This window comes from Papaver somniferum, unplaced genomic scaffold, assembly GCF_003573695.1.
Source record: "Papaver somniferum cultivar HN1 unplaced genomic scaffold, ASM357369v1 unplaced-scaffold_125, whole genome shotgun sequence".
Classification (NCBI taxonomy): domain Eukaryota; kingdom Viridiplantae; phylum Streptophyta; class Magnoliopsida; order Ranunculales; family Papaveraceae; genus Papaver; species Papaver somniferum.
Window position 1 is genome coordinate 12,393,335 of NW_020621603.1, and position 12,926 is coordinate 12,406,260.

Sequence of the window (12,926 nt, forward strand, 5' to 3'; positions counted from 1 at the left end):
TAGCGTTGTGATCACCGGCCACCCCTCCTCCACATGGAGCAACCAACCAAGTGATAGCTCCCCCATAGGGTCCTCAAACGATCACCCAAATATGGTCGGTCGTGCTACTTTTAAGAAGCTCAATTCGTGACTGATTCGATCGAGCTCTAAAACAACGATGCTTCTAGCACATGGATTATTTTTCAGCTGCTTATTCGAAAGCGATGCTTTATATACATCGATTATAAGCAATGCTATACGAATATTGATTTCACGAAAAACTTATCATTTAACATAAAAGCATTATATGCTGATTTTAGCGGCAAGTCACATGACTTGACCCATTCACTCGAGGCATCAAACATGTCACAAACTGGGGGATACTCATTGGGGTATTGGTCTGGCGGTTTACAGCGTGCGGCGTGCAATGCTCTCATTACGAGAAAGTGTCAGGAAAGACGGACGGTTAATAGTAATGAGAGTAGTGGGTGAACGTATGATCAGTATTCCCTCATAACAGAAACACGATGATTACCACCTTACGCACAAATCCACTTCACCATTACTTAACTTCCTCCACTTCCTATGAGATCAGGATGTGTTCGATGACTTATATAAATAGGTTTTTAACCTATTTCAACAACAGAAGTGTTATCAACACAAGTAGACAGAAACCATTTTTCTTATACAAGTCATAAAACAGCCACACCTTCATAATTCAGCATTCTAATCTCAAACACCTTCTTCGCTTCCCTCCCTAAGATCAACCCTTCTCCTTCACCTTGTGACCGAATTGAATCTGGAACGGCCATTTATTGGTTTAGGCCAGAGTCTTATAGATTGATCTCTCGAATGTAAAAGTACTCCCTTGCAGTGCATTTGTTTAGGGTTTGAATTCGTTTCTCATCAACACAACCAAATTTACCAAAAAACAGCAGAATCAGTTTTTACCCCAAAAAAACTGGCGACCACAGTGGGAGATTAATCTCTCGGTTGCAAGATCAATTTTCAATTTCATTTCAATTTTTTCAAATTCAAGATGGTGGATCTTAGGTCTGGATCGGCGACAAATCCTGATGTTACTGGCACTGATAACACCCCTGGTATCAACATTCCTGCCGGTGGCACCAATGTACCGCCTACCAGCACGATCAACATATCTCGTGGTACTACATCCTCAACCACTAACACCAGCGATGCAGGAAACATTCCCTTAGGCGTGACACCTCCAATCACCAAAGATAAAGTCGCTGCCCCCAACGTTTCTTCGAGCGTAACACCCCCGGTTGTTACTAGAGCTACTGCCACTACCCCATCAAGACGAGAGATTGGAAGGGACAGAGGGGGACAACCCCCTATTACCATTTTCGATTTAATGGAAAAATAAGAAGTTCTCGCTAAGGCTCAGACGGACATGGATACGACTCAGAAAGAGGTACTTACTTTCCTGAAGACGCTAACAGAACGAATACCACAAGATCCGCGTCATCCCATGTAACCAATAAGGAGTACTTTCAATACTCTTGGCACAAGCAATTCAACAAGACACACCTTTATAGATGAAGAAGCTCGTGTTTCTCCTGAACGCCCATTGGAAAGGAATTAGCAATCCAATTTCATCACACGTGAGTATATGGAACGACTTCTCCGAAATCGAGGCAAAGAAAACCCGATGGACATGCACCGACATCAACCTCCTTATCCTCCTGATCTGCAAAGAATTCTACTTCCAAGATGATATTATTCTCCCCAGTTCTCCCTTTATGACGATACTGGGCGTACACATGGTACAACAACATTGCACCAAACAGCATAGCCAATTGGATTCAAGCACTATGATCCAAATGTGACTGAACATCAATTATTGGAGTTGTGCATTAATAACATGGTATCTGTCTATCGCGCTTTATTAGAGAGCATGTGCTTCCAGACGTTCTGTGAACTTCATGAAGTTACTAAGCGGTTGGTTACAATTGCACCACCCTTGCTGAAAGGAATCAGGCCCGCTAGGAATGAAGATACACGTGAGACTCGAGGAAACAGACGTCTCATCAAAAATCAATACAACACTCAACCCTCTATAAGCGTGGTGAGTGTAGGAGGAAAGAAAATCTCTAGTTGCAGAACAACAACCTAAACGTGCGGCACTAGCACAGCAGACAGCTCGAAAATCCGTAACTAAGACTCCTATTCGGCAACAAAGACATGAGACGCTATCCAAACTTGAGGTAATCGAACTCCTAGAAGCATTGATTCAAGATGATTTTATCAAGATACCTCCACTCAGACGTCCATCAACCGAGGGAGAAATGGAAAATATCAAATATTTCCATAACCATAGGTTCGTCAATCACCCAGCCAGTAACTGCAACAAATTACAAATAGAAGGTGGATGCAGGAGAATTTAAATTACGCATTGAAAGAGTGCACAGAGATCCTCTTAGGTCAGGAGTTGCATAGTTTCTGGGGACTCCGTTCCCAAAATCGTATAGACCATGATGGAGCATTTATGCAAACAACAATAGGCGAGTTTCCGGACACAGGGAATCAGGTAGGAGATGCTTCACCAAAAATAAAGAAGATAGAGTAAACTCACATACGTGATCGATCAAAGCCTGTCAATGCTCATGGACGTGGTCTTCCAAGTGCTCGCAGCTGCTGCTCCTTCCTTCCAAGATCCAGGGTCGTAGACACCACTCGTCACTGCCGATATTTTTGCATGTAGTCATCACTCGTCCCTATTAAGGATCGTGATCGTAGTCATCCAAGCTCCAGCCAACCTGTTTTGTCTCTACAAAAACGCAGTCTCTTATGATCTCAGTTGCTGCCAAGAACCGTTGATGCTCGTTTGTTGATATACCCGCAAGAAGTTCACCATGACAATGACAACTACGTACAAAGGTAATAAAAACTTCTGGATGTTTTATTTACCCATGGAGAAGTAATAGGATCACCAGTACGGAGGCTAGATGGTGATACCTTTATTATGGTAAACTCATCGAGCATACAAGAGAGATTCTCGTAAACCACACTTGGGGACTGAGGCTCTACATGAAATTCCTTTGCCGTTAGTCAAGGAGCTCTTCAACAAAAGAGAGATGGTCAATCAAGAAGCATGTAATTTGCAAGGGACAATCAAACTGAAGAAGCCGCTTCAACGTCCTCTCCAAGAGACGCTTCAATGCTCTCTCTCCAGGAGCCGCTTCAACGTTCTCTCCAGAAGCCTCTTCAACGCTCTCTCCAGGAGCCGCTTCGATGTTCGCTCCAGAAGCCGCTAAGACGTTCGCTCCAGAATCCGCTTCAACGTTCCCTCAGAAGCCGCTTGAATGTCCTTTCCAGAAGACGAAGCCGCTTCAACGCGTCAGCAAGTCACACAAACTAACCGTATCAGATCTGCCACATCACCTACTTAGAATTCAGCATCGCCCACCCAAGGCCTGCACGAAGCTGCGCATCAACAGCCACATCGCTGACAAAGTCAGATTCAATGTTTATTTCCAATTTCCTATGGAAGGGGTGCATGGGCTTCCAGAAGTTGGATAGAATACAGATCTATCAAGTGCGACTCCCTCTCATTGATCAACAAATGACGAATCCAAAAGATTGTCGCCTTCATCAATTCGTCAACCCCCTTACCAGCAAACACAATGGAATTACGTCTTTCAAGAGAAAATAGGCTCAGGATAATTACACCTAGGACTTCCAGCGCAGCACGGGATGCCTTCACGTCCCTCAACGAGGTTATCTCTGATATAGCATCATCACTGTCAAAGCTTTATGAGGCGCAGGAAGTTCTCAACATGAAACCGTGCAATGCATCAAAGACTCCAAAGTACGCCGCAGAGATATTTTCACGTATCCGGCCACGCGATCTAGTACACATCTACACCTCCTTACAAGACCGCATTGTATTCCCAAGTCGACTCAAAAAATATAGATCTAGTGACCATACAGAAGTGTAACTGGGGACTTCTCATCGCATCCCATTCCATACAACAAACAAGATTCGGAAGATGATTCAAAGGATGTCGCTTGGAACGAATTCCTTGAAATTTTGATAGCAGCACGTTGGCGACGGAAACCCTCTCAGCTCGTCTACTTCACTCAACGGCTCCGGAAGAACTTGCCCAGACAAGCTTTCCAAGCATGTCATCATCGTAATCAGAAAAGAAAGAATAGGTCTATGAGCTAAATAGTCGGAATAAAAACAATTTTGTGTCAGTCAATTCTCAAGAGTTTAAAGAACATATGAACCGCAACTCAACAATCCAGACATTAAGAAACCTAAAGTCAAGACCTTTTGCAATGGAGTTTGGTAAATTTTGAAACTCACTGGAGAGGTTAGATACTCATTCTTCTGGAGTCAGAACCTTATCACGCATTCTAGAGAAGATCGGTGGTATTGTTTGATGGCTACATGTGCAAAAACGAAACCAGCACCTACCTTGGGTTCTCCTGGATCGCCTTTCTGCTGATTATTACTATTGGAGATTGCTTCGTTACCGTTGACGCTCGCTCTACCGCCACAAACAAAGAAAGTCATTCACACCGAGCTAAATATCCGAGTTTGATCAACTACTCATGGATATTACACTCACAGCTAAAATATGAATACAAGATGAATTTACCTTGCCGCTGACGATTGGCACACTTATGATCGAGCTGCTGATAGTGACGAAGAGGAGCCGGCTGCTGCACACGAAAGCACGGATCCGTACGAGCAACAAAAATAGAAGAGGGTCGATACCCATTTTCATACGAACGGAGTTTCTAGAATTTGAACAGAAGAAGGGTTTCCTCTTGCTCCATGAACGGGAATAGATGGTTGGGCGCACCGCACTCGTACCCCATAGCTGAGCTAGAAACACGCTACTACAAAAGACATTGGCCGCACGATCCCGCTGCTGAAAGTCGATTTGGATTTCCCTGGTAATATCTACCTGCTTCGTCTTTTGAGTTTTATCTTTCGACTGTCACCAACTAGTGCTTACCCCGCAACAATGTCATTGTTACGTGCTAAGCAGAGGACTTAATGTTAATGGTGGTTTCTAGCTTAGGGTGAAAACTGTAAAAGTCTGTCTACCTGACCCGACATCAAAAATAACAGACCTTGATATATCTATATTTCGAAGGGAATTTGGAGAATATATCAAAATATGATGAGTGCCTATGTCTCTCTTCATATTATATCGCAACTCAAACTCCTAGATGAATGGTTCACTAGTATAGAGCCTAATGAGTATTTAAGCTCCTAGCTTCCTGACTAGTATGTACCTATGCAAAGTTCCCAGTCGAACTCTCAATATTGGCATGACATGACGATTAGTGTTCACTCGCAGCGGAGTAGCATGAATCTCCCGAAGTGTTAGTATTGAGACCTGCATGAAAAACACTCACATAGGCTACATCACCCTCTGACAAAGAGATCAGCGTGTTCACACTCCTTTTAATTAAAAGTTAGCGCGATCGAACGCGTTTAATATCCTTAAGGGAAATCTAGACTGTCCATATCGATCTTAAGAAACGATCACGACCACACAATTTGGCCATGCAATTCAACATGCCTAGCCTACTCTTGACAGAATTAGGCAATCATCACGACGACCACCGGCGGGCCCACAAGCATCCCGGCCGAGTGAATCCCATCTAGTACATCCGCAGCGCTCGAACGATCGACCCTAATGTGGGTGATCGCGCTTTTGGAAAAACGAGCTCAAATGAGCTAAGACCGGCAAAAACGCTCTCAAATCCATCGCATCCATCCAACTTAGCCGACCTAGTTGGACGTCGTAGATCGTATCCCGAACGATCAAATAGGTGCCAATGTGTTCGTCGACGGCCCAACTTTCTTCCCAGTCGATTGTCTTACTCATAGCAAGTCAATGACGCATCAAACCATTCAATTGAACTAGGGTGGACGCGGCTGCTTTAAAACCCTAATTGGTGCTTGCGGTAGTATGTTACTGTCGCAAATCGATCATGACTACCAATCTTCGCCAGCCGATTTGAGTGGCTTAGATCTAACTTTAGATGGCCCAAGAGATGTCAACGTGCACACCAGCGACTTATATTTTCACATGGCCAATTGGCCTGTTCAAATCAGCGGCCAGCGCTTTCGATCAATCAGCCAAAACAGGGTTGGCCGCACGGCTTCCAGACCCTGAAATTACATTAATAGCAATAAACAACTTCCGCAAATTATCTCGTCCATCCAACTTCACTAGCCTATTTGGATGATGTAGATTTATTTTCAGAAAACCAACAAAGTAGCATTGTGATCACTGGCCACCCCTCCTCCACAGGGAGCAACCGACCAAGTGATAGCTCGCCCATAGGGTCCTAGAACGATCACCCAAATATGGCCGGTCGTTCTACTTTTAAGACGCTCAATTCGTGACTGATGCGATCGAGCTCTAAAACAACGATGCTTCTAGCACATCGATTATTTTTCAGCTGCTTATTTGAAAGCGATGCTTTATACACATCGATTATAAGAAATGATATACGAATATTGATTTCACGAATAACTTATCATTTAACCTAAAAGCGCGCTGATTTTAGAGGCAAGTTACATGACTTGACCCATTCATTCGAGGCATCAATTATGTCACAAACTGGGGGATACTCATTGGGGTATTGGTCTGGCGGTTTACAGCGTGCGCGTGCAATGCTCCCATTACGAGAAAGTGTCAGGAAAGACGGACGGTTAATAGTAATGAGAGTAGTGGGTGAACGTGTGATCAGTCTTCCCTCATAACGGCAAAACGATGATCACGACCTTCAGCACAAATCCACTTCTCCATTACTTAACATCCTCCACTTCCTATGAGATCAGGATGCGTTCGATGACTTATATAAATAGGTTTTCAACCTATTTCAACAGCAGAAGTGTTATCAACACAAGTAGCCAGAAACCATTTTTCTGATACAAGTCATAAAACAGCCACACCTTCATAATTCAACATTCTGATCTCAAACACCTTCTTCGCTTCCCTCCCTAAGATCAACCCTTCTCCTTCACCTTGTGACCGAATTGAATCTGGAACGGTCATTTCTTGGTTTAGGCCAGAGTCTTTCAGATTGATCTCTCGAAAGTAAAATACTCCCGTGCAGTGCATTTGTTTAGGATTTGAATTCGTTTCTCATCAACACAACCAAATTTACCAAAAAACAGTTGAATCAGTTTTTACCCCGAAACAGATATTCAAGGTAATGTTCACATGATCATCTTGACTTAATATTAAGTTTCGAACAATCAAATTATCTACAACTAAACTCATCATTTCGAGATATATATAAACGAGATAAATTCGACTCCAAATTTCAAATGTGTATAATGCAAAGTCTATATAGTTATAAGACTTAGTCTCTTTAGAAGATAGAATATAATACACTTCTGAGTGATAGATAAGTTTTAGTCTCCACATATATTTTGTTGATGAAGTTATTAATTATAAGCTCTTCAGTAGATCTTATTCTTCAACTAGTGAACGTCGTGAAGTCTAATGCTCAACTAGACACTTCTATCTTAATCCGAGACATAGATATGAGTAGACTAGAAATCAAGTATATAGTTTTGATCAACTAAACTTGACAAACAAGCTTGAGATAGCAACGCTTGCGAGTTCGACTGAGCAGTGCTCTAACAATTATCATGAGTGAATTTTGGGTAACCATGATACTTATACTTTGATTAACTTAGTAGGCTAAAAGCTATTAACTAATTGGTCCACAAGATGCCTCTTTTACTTGCATTTATTAACACTAAACTTACCAATATCATATATCAACAACTTGGACATATTGCACTAGAGTCTTTTTTTTTTATTTACGACGCTTTATTTGCAATACCTTAAACAATTTCTTTCTCTCATGGTGTTGAAGTGCTGAAAAATACAGGTGGTAAATGAAGATGGAAAGAAGGTCAGACGTGTAAGATGCATTCTTCGAATCGGATATGAAGCAAATTATTTAGGGCTAATCATATTTATACAATGGTTCAAATATACGATTAGATTAATCAGAGGACGAACTGTTAGGGGGAGGACAATGTTTTACTCCTCCCCTTCGATAACCCAAAGGTGAAAGAAATATACCATTATCAGAAGAATTTAGCTTTTAGCTTTTCCCATAAACAACTCAGTCTTCCTATAACTACAGTTAAACCTCTATAATTTAATAGCCTTGGGACCACTAAATTTTATTAATTTAAAGAGATATTAAATTATCGATAAATTAATAATTTATTATTTTAAAGATAAATTGATAATATATTAATTTAGAGAATATTTCCTATTGATAACGTCAATAAATTTAATTAACTAATTTAATTTGAACAATTTGGAATGTGAAGTATTCTACTATTGACTACAAAAAATTAGATATTCATTCATTGGAAATTGTTCGTCAATAACCGTAATTAAACCATTTAAATTGTCGGTCAATAACCGTAATTAAGGATGAAACACAATTAGATTTGAACTTCAAAGAAAAACAAGCAATTATTGATTCATATTTTCCTAAAGTTTGATATGTATAAAAAAAAATCAATTTTCTTATTAGTAATTATTAGTTTATATAATATTTGGGACCTATAAATACTTAAGGGAGATTTTTGAAACGTATTAAATTATTATATTGTCGAAATTATTATTTTAGCAATGTAGGTCCAATAAAGGACTAAGAAATTTAATTATTTTAGCGAGTATTAATTTACAGAGGTTCTACTGTACCACGATTACATAACGTAAAATAAGAATCATAATTCAAGGCATACATTTTAATAACCCTATCCTACGGATGCTCATAAGGGGTGTCCTAGAGAGAGTTAAGTTACTAAAATACCCTTAAATCCGCAGAATTACACAAATACCCTCCCTTATCCTTCATTTTTATTTAAAATAAAATCCTTTTTTGAAAAACTTATTTAGTTTTTTCTTTTAAATTTTTTAAATTTCTTTTTAGTTTATAAAACCTAGGTTTGTCCTGTCAGCCACACCTAAGTTTTTGTAAAACATGCCTAGATTCGACTAATAACTTGTTAGCCGAACCATAGGTGTTCTTCGTAGTGGACATTTCTGAGGAACCCATGTTTGGTTCCTCTCTCTTCTAGAAATCCGTCATTATAATAATATATATTTGTAGCCCAAAACACAAGATGTACGGTTGAGATTACTAATTTTAGATTGAATTTAGGTTTTCATATTTTAGGTGAGACTAAATTAACCTTTATCCCTTATACAGTGTATCACTAATAATTTCTTTTTATGAATTTCATTAATTCACGGTCAATTAGGTGTGGGCGATATTTTTGGTAGAGAAAGAAAATATTTACCAAATTTTACGGTGAGTTAATTTTCCTGGTAAATTGGGGCTTATGCCACTTAATTGGGGCCTATAACTACATGACAAAATAGGGTCATTGGGAGAAAATTCATAAAAATCCCTTATCCAATATTTATATTAATGCCCAGTATACCCTCATTAAATTAATGTTAATTCGTATTATTAAATAATGTTTAATCAAGTTAATCCTGAAATTAACTTTCATTAATCGATAATCAAAACTTGTAAAAAAAATTAATTTTTACTCGATCCAGAATCGGTTTATGTTAGTGCATTTGTAAACCGATTCTGGTTTGAGTTTTATTCTTAGGAAGATGTAAACCCAGAATCGGAGTTTGATCAATACCCACATAAACCGATTCCAAAAATCGAGCTTTTGTAATGCACATTTAAACCGATTATGCCGTATTTTCAGAAACAAAATATTCATTACATGATTTAGGAAATTAGCCCACTACATATATATAGAACTCAGTATGGGAATTCTAGAATTTGACATAAAATGCTAATCAATGAACCTCTGAGCACGTCGGTACAACGTCGTATATTCTTTGTTGGTGAATGAACTTTCTTTCCCCATACGAATTCTCCATAGCCCGTTGAAACGTTCCAACTGAATTCAATGAATTCTTATATGTTAGTATGTGAACTAGTGTAGTTGACATGGGTATAAAAATGATAGCATTACTCACTTTTTCCCTAAGAGGAGCTCGTGGATGATATTTCTAACAATTACCTACTCTCGTATTGCGCCTTTTATGTAGTTGAATCGAAAAGCCAATTCTCTCCATTTTCGGTTATTGGGATTCGCGGTACGCCCGTAAAAGAACTCTTTAACTCTCTTCCAAAAGATTGAATAGATTTCATTCGGACGTTCGCGGAACGTATTAGCAAAGGATTTTACCAGACACAAATCTTCAAACGGTTCCATTCCATTTTCTAGGCTAAGTGTGTGATGTGGGAGTGGCTCAAAGAGGTTGTCCTTATATAGATAAAGTCTCAACGGCTATTTTTTTTTTAATTCAATTCAAACAATCGGATTTTATATATTACCAAATAGACTGATTTTGTCCTTACAAAATCATATAAATTTGCCTCTAACAAATCGGGCTTTTGTAAAGAACATGCAAACCGATTCTCAAAGTTACAGAACCTTTCTTCGAGAAAATCGGATTACATATTTATACATGTAAACCGATTCTCAAAGTTACAGAACTTTTCTTCATAAAAAACGGATTACATATTTATACATGTAAACTGATTCTAAAATTTACAGAAGTTTCCTTCATAACAATAGGATTACATATTTACACATGAAACCCGATTCTAAAGCTGAACATTTAGGAAACTGTCATAATTAGATTACATATAGTTATATGTAAACCGATTCTGAGAGAAAAATGCTAGAATCCTCCATTTTTTACACACACATTAAGTCATTCATAAACTAGAAACCAGATTAAGTCATTCATAGACTAGGAGTTTAACCAAACATAATTCGACAATAAGTTTAAGACAAGATATAAGTTTTGACTCCATAATTATCCATACTTAAAGACATAAACATGAATACAACCATTCATTCATGAACATCCCCACCACGACCACGTCCACCGCGTCTTTGTTTACTAGGTTGGGCGCTGCTCGATGCACCTTCAGACATCTTTTTGGTAGGGGATCTCTTTCTCTTCTTCTTTGGCTCATCCTCCTCCTCCTCCTCAAAATCATCCTCATCCTGCTCCCCAAATTTTGCACCAGCTTCTACATCTTCGAGACCGTTCAATTCATCAATTAGCTTTTCATTGTCCTTCACATTTTTCCCTTCCCTGATTTCTAGCTTTGCCCGGGTTATCAAGTATCCGACTCATCTTCTTTGTTTCAATTTCAATTAAAAAACATTCAATATATAATGCTAAAACCATTAACAAAATCATAATTGAGTAACAATACGCACCAAGTATTCGAGAGACATATCTTTGTCCTCTATAATGGGCCTCTCATCTACTCGTATCACTCGAGTATGCGAACTGTTGAGGTACCACGGCATGTAACGCGGAATTGCCTCGTCATATGCCAAAGGATATTTGTGAAATGCTCTGTTATCCCAATAATCACATGATGGGAAAGGCCGGTGAACAATGACAATATGATAAGTGCATAATTCATATGATTTTAGTATCCATTCCATACTTGTTTTAGCTATTATTCTTGCATGTATTCGTATTATTACTCTTGTTTTCTCTTATTTGCCTCAAATAGGTGAATCATCCAAAAAGGAGCTACAAAGTGCTGAAAAGAGCTAGAAAGAGAAGTATTCCAAGTATCCAAGTGCCAAAGCCCAAGAGAAGTGGAAGATATGCGACGAAAAGGATCAAAACACACACAATCAAGACACGGGCCAAAGACCGATCTTAACTCATTCAAATTAAGGATTTCTCATCATCGTATTTAATATAACTGAAAGATAAAAAGAATTCAAAAAGAATGAGGTCATTCCGAGTGCGGATGAAGAAGTTGTGGCCAAAACAGTTTTATCAAAAACCGAAGACAGTGAAGTCCGCGAACTGGGTTTGCGGACTGGTTTCGCAGACCTAATTCCGAAAATATCTGCTGGAATTTGAAGTTTGCGGACTGGGTTCGCAAACTTAGGTAGTAGGAAACGTGTATTTACACCTTGGAAAACCTAAGGGCACGTTTGGAGTCGTTAGGTCATATTTTTGGATCGGGTTCTTAAACCTAACTAAATACGTGAAGGCCAAGCAATGTAAATCTATAAAAAGGGTATTAGGTCATGGAATCAATCATCTCATATTATACTTTTGTTCTTCATTAATATTTTAGGGTTTACCCCTTTAGGGGGAAACCGGGTAATTGTGTGATCAGGAGTAACTAAATCCTTTGTTGATTAAGGATGAATTCAATGTTCCAAGAGTTGAGCTTTATTAATAATACATATCCATTGAGAGTTTTTATCATCATCGTTTGTCTTTAACATATCTAGGGTTTATGAGTGATTCTTATATTGATTTTGGAGGCCTACTAGATCAGTATATTGATTGTTATATTGCTAGTGGAAGTTATGAGATAAGTAATCGTCGATTAACTCTCTACACAAGTATAAATCGCGAGACCTTACAGAGGGATTTTGTGGAGAAATCGTGTGTGAAGACAACACCATTAAGTGAACCTTGATCTAAGAGGTTAACTACTGGGATCAACCTAAATTCACAAATCTTAAATCATTCGATTGGATTACATCTTGAGTGATCTACTACTTGGTGGTTCGTTGGATAGAGTCTGGTAGGCGAGAACTTCCGCATCCAGTGATAAAAGGAGTTCTGGGGATAACACTGATCTAGCTGTTATTCTACGGTTGGTGATGAATGGTTCTTACGAACAATAGAAAATTATTTTAATCCATCTATCGCTTGGTAACGGTGAAGGATTCCTTAATCATCTCTTTTCTTTATTTTCTTTATATTTATCTCACAACAAAAAAAACCCTTTGTTATTTACTTTATTTTGATATTTCAAATAACCTATCAATTACACAGCTCTCTGTGGGAACGATCTCTTACTACCGCTATAGTACCAGTTAATTA